Below are 5,681 nucleotides of genomic sequence, written 5' to 3'. Positions count from 1 at the left end.
TTTGTTTTTTTTTTCATTACATGCTAAGTGATCAAATAGGGTGAGTTTTTTTTTATTCAATAAGCGTGTACGCTGGGTTTCAGCAGTTCTTTTATACAACAAGTTGTTCCAATCCGTGTTTTTATTTGTTTTTCTTGTGTGTTTGTTTTTAGTAAAATGCATCTAAGATTTGTTTTTTGTTTTGTTTTTTTTTTTGTTAGTACATTGGTATTGTATCCAATATAATAGATTACGTGCATTGCCGACATAAAAATAATTGCTTTATTTCTTTGTGGGTGTTATACATTTTTAGTAAATTTTACTGATCTCAATGGACGATAAGTTCATCAGATATGAGTGTCTATCCAAAGTTTTTTGCAGATAGGCACTAGTCTAAGTGTGCAGCATAATAGAAACTGATATACAGCTAATTCCAATAGATTAAGACCACGATTATTGATTTTACTGGAGACGGGAAATTTGAAACATGTTTTTTTAATAAATGACATCATGCATATCATCATTTCCTTCCATTTTCACTGTGGGGGTGCCGAAAACAGATTCGGCACAATATGAGCATATTGGCATAACATTTAAACAAAACTAGCAACACTGCTATATTACTATCATTGTTTACATTCCGGTTATCTGACTTGTAGAAACAAAAAGGTGCATCAAACAACCGAATTGGATTCGTTCAGAAACATTTTCACATCAAAGTCAAGATCAAGGCCAAGATATAAACAGTATTCATTGTTTGTTAATCGTAATTAAGAAATTTTAAAATGATTTCAACAAATATCGTCCATTAACAGGTCCATTATATAGGGTAATTTGTCAATTGTTGCACAGCTAAGCACGTGCTTTTTGTTATTTCGCAATTTTACGAGGTTGACAACGTTTTTGTAGCAGAAATTCCTAAAGAATCCTTTCAAAGCGATTATTGAAGCTAATCAGTAGTGTGTATTCATAAAAGCTTTCCTTTTAATACATTTGTTTGAATGCGCTTCAGAGCCAAATCGTTGCACGCATCGCATAATTTGCATTGAAATTCTATTATTGCACACATCGTACCTAATTATTGCACCACACCCATAAAATATTGTTCAATGCATCTTAAAATGAATGTTTTTAGCAACAGAATCATTCAGTGATTCTTTTAGATGAACGTAACTATTCGATATAGTGTACTTACGATATAAGTTATTATATTCATTTTATTGAACCAGTCAACAATAGAAGTAACATGTATGCAGCAGTTGTTTTATATGAAACGTTGCATACCTGTAGGTGTTATCCCTATAGGCAATGATCCAGGACCAAGAGTCCAAATGTGATCCAATTATTGAGCATTATTACTTTTTCTTTAAATTTTGCACGGTTGCTAGATGTATTGCAATTCATGCATATAACAAATTTATAAAATAATAACCAACATTAGATTAATTAATATGTTATGAAGCGTGCGGGCTTTAACATGCGGGTCATGATCTTCAATAAATCTAATCTAGGTCCTCTGCTTTACTAAAACATAAAGCAGAGAAGGTTGAATCACAAAGTATATTTTAGTTAGAGCACGATAAAGCTCAATGTCCTTTACATAAGGTCCGGGCCTACAGGCTTATTGGTGTTGGTGAAATGTTCAAATGTTAATTGGTGTTCGTATTTCATTGCAATGTTTATCTCTCTACACGAAACAGCTGTTGGCAGTGACGTAAATCTCACTGTAATCAGTATGGAATGTTATGGTAGAGTGACGTCGTCACTTGAATGCTCAGCAATGTTTAAAATATTTTTGCTTCTCACACCAGCAAGCTGCCTGGTGGCTGGGACCTTATATAAACGTCATTGGATAAAGCTCACGTAGGCAGAAGTGTGATAATCTACGGAGATGAGTTCGATGTGGTGGATGAATTTGTGTAGGGGAATTTACGTTTTCTCGTCAATTTTGACTGCCGAAAACAGTCAATAGATGCCGAAGCCATCATTTACACTACCTCAAGGACATCGGAAAACAACTTCAGAAGAGAAATTCAGAGTCGCATTCTTCCCGGAAGCCGTGCTTACTACGGACTTGAAGTCTGTCTAACTTCGTCCTCGTATTACGCGGACAATGCTCAACAGTGACGTATATGCACTGTTACCTTTCGAAAGACGCGTGCTTAGTACCATTGTGGTCGAGTATATGAAAATGGCTCTTGTAGTAGAAGAACCACGAGTTGGATCAACTCTATGACGAGTCAGTTTAGCACGTCTCGCGAAATTGATCAAAAATCAACCACCCCTCCCCCCTTCGACTCGTTTTTTTCTTCTATTTTCTACGTATTTACAAGTAGAACACAAACAATATAATATAAAATAGCATTGTTTTGTGCACCATATTAGTTTCCGGTCTTGCCCAATATCTTCCGAGATGGATTTTTATGAATTTCACCAACGTTTTTGCATGGTTATTCTTAGCAGTGACTGGAAATTCACAGGACTTTAGGATTGTCCATAGTCTCAGTATTGCTGGGGATGTTGATACTTGTTAACTCCAACTATTCCATCAGATCTGGACCGATGTACTCCTTAGTGCAATCACGGTGCTCTTCAAACCGTTATTATTGAAACATAAACAGTCCTATTCTGCGCTCCGTGTGAGGTGAGGTGACAGTGAAGTGATGTTGTAGTGACAATTGTCACTTAAGGTGAAGTGACTCTCCATTTGATTTGCACGGAGAGTCACCTCACCCTAGGTGACAATTTTCGCTGCACAAGTGACAGTGTGTCTTCTTCTTATTCTTCTTCTTTCCTTTATTTAACGTCGGTCTCTGTTCCGCAATCTAGTGCCAATCACCGACGGACATCGATTGCCATCCATTTCGGAAGCTACCTGCGTAGGATATCGCACCCATTCAACACACATGGGCCGGGACCAACGGCTTTACTTCCCTTTCGAAGAAAGACGTGACTAGAGATTTTTATGCCTCAGAAAAATTCCACCGACCTCGGCTGGGATTTAACCCAGACCCATTGGGGTGAGAAAGCAGTCACTCTTACCACTACACCACCGGCACCAGCGACAGCGTGTCTCCATACCTCATACGCCGTTAAGAACAGGCCTGAAAATCTCCATGAAAACTGAGGATCACACTAAAAGCTTGTATGAAAATGTTGCTCTTAGGGTGGAATGCGGAATTGAACTTTCACCCGTTTTAGTTCTAGGTTTGCTTTAGTCGAAGAGAATTTAACAGGCAGCTGGTGACAATTTTATCTACCATCTATCAGGTTACGCACACGCGCTAGGAATCATCAATTCAAAAAGGGACATGTAGCCGGAATCTTATGGATGCGTTGTTGTTGTTGTTGAATCTCACACAGGCATGATAACTTACTGTTACTTTCTCGCTCTCCGCTCATGTTCTTTTGTTAATGAAGCAGAAAAATTTAAAATGTAAACACAATCTCATAAGTGATTGTAACTTTTAGGATTGCCAAACTCATGGGATATTGACACCATTATAAGCACACTTCGATACTTTTGGTACAGCTTTTGTCATCTGGGTTACTTCCATTCATTTTGCATAAAAAATGTTTTATGGTATTATGGACTCATAAGATGTTATAATGATATTTTGTATTTGTACGTTACAAGAAGAGGTTGTAAGCTGAGTACTGCGGAGTAAATAGATTTCATTTTGCAAGCAAATGGAAAACTGCTTGAAAATTGTTTCAAGTTTAATATTGTTTTGTTCTTTCTCAGTTGATTCCCGCCAAAAGCTCTGAGCTAGGAGTGCTCGAGCCCCCATGACTCTATCAAAGTTTGTTTACATACATGTTTCGCCAAACTGTTTTACTGCAATTGAAAACTCAGCTGAGTCATAAAAACTATGCTGGTTTTTATACTTTCATCATTGAGCTTACAATTAAGAATGTGTTATGAAAAAGTATGAATCATTTTTATGAGATTGCAATGCTTGACGAGAGGTAAGAACAGTAACTGAGTTTGTTGCTTCTGAATGTTTGGCTCCTGTTTGACAGTTCTGACTGGCTCCCAAGTGACAAGCATATTGAGTGAGTCTGCAGTACCCAGGTTGTAAGGAATCTGATGTATCCATAAAACTTGCCAAGTTTGCTTTGAAAGAGTCACAATACGCGATTTACAGATCGCTGTTCACGAAGAATGAATTATGAAGAATGGGTGATAGAATAAGATGAAATTGCTTATTACGACACTCATAAAGCAAAATTGACAGGTTTTATGTCCAACACAAACTGTACAAGCTCTTTTTGTTGTGAAATGAATGGAAGCAACCCTGTCCGACACAGCTTTTGGCACAACTAAATCTCTCGGCACGACTTAAATTGAGGAGAGTTTCCCCAGAGTGCCCCTTGGGGTCCGTTCATATACCACGTAGACCCTTTAAGGGAGAGGGGGTTGGCAAGTGATTACGGTACATACAAATTTCCAAAATGTTGAACCGGCAATTCACTACGCTGGGGGGGGGGGGGGGGCGGTGTCCAACACATCTTAATAAAGTATCTACTTAGTTTATGAACAGCCCATTACGCCTTATGCTGCTAAAAAAAGTTTATTCGTCTTTTAACCAGCTAAATTCTTTGTTGGGGCCGGTCGTTATAAGATGCACATGAACGTAGCGAGCAAAGTGTGTACGCATGATATGATTTCTTGATTGATCGACGAAATAATACGATAAGACGAGGGTCAAAATGACCCAACATTAGCACAAATAAAGATGATCCATAACGTGGTTTTACAGTAGAACTGAGCAGTGTGAGTGTGTGAGTGATCATGGGTTACCGATGCAAGATCTACACATAAATAAAGCTTGGAAAAGATCTGCCAGTTCTACTGCGAACCATCAAAACTTCTCGGTTAATTAAAGGAAAATCAGCAGGCCTCCTCAGCTCATGGATAGTCTAATTTTAATGATTGCCTGCCCATAGCGAAAAATACTGCAACGTTTCATGGAAACATGGAAATTGGAGAAAGTCAAGTCTGAAATTAATTTTTGTTTTCACTAATAGGCTTGGAGTTGCTCAGCTAATTTAATAACGTTTTCATTTGATTTTAAAGATCATTATATCGAAAAATCTTTGGAAGTATGACACAGAATTCAAGGGATTTACAATTGAATCCCACCATTCTTATAATATATTATAAGTGCTCGGAAGATCTAAAGGTTGACAATTCACATCTCGTCCCCAGAGGAGGCATGAATGACCTAAAATGTGATAAGGCTGAAATACACGGTTCAAGTGAGTTTATTCCATTGGCTTTCTAGTGACTGTAATACAATAATAATAATTGTGATATTTACTTCAAAAGCATTGCATCCGTCAGTTCCAATTGTTTCGATTTCGGTGGTCTTAATCTTTCGGTAATGAGCATACTGTATCCTGCTAAGAACGCGAGGAAATAAATACATACTATCCAAACAAAAATACAATTTCCATTAATTAACAAGTAAAGGATTTATGTTGACAAACAAAGCAACTCCAATAACAACTAACGATGGGATCCACTGTACTGGTGTATGGTGTCTAAAATATGTTAGCTTACCTAGAACCTGCCAATATTATCATAAGTTTTTATTTTCTCTTGGGAGATGTGCACGACTTACAACAAATGCACTTTGAATATGCTCGTCTACAATGAGCCCTACAGGTTGCCTTCTTCTAACACTTACTTAGTATAT

This window comes from Ochlerotatus camptorhynchus, unplaced genomic scaffold, assembly GCF_037179485.1.
Source record: "Ochlerotatus camptorhynchus isolate MF236.1 unplaced genomic scaffold, CSIRO-AGI_Acam_v1.1 ptg000794l, whole genome shotgun sequence".
Classification (NCBI taxonomy): Eukaryota; Metazoa; Arthropoda; class Insecta; order Diptera; family Culicidae; genus Ochlerotatus; species Ochlerotatus camptorhynchus.
The sequence above is the reverse complement of the archived record's forward strand: the minus strand, read 5'-3'. Positions refer to the sequence as shown.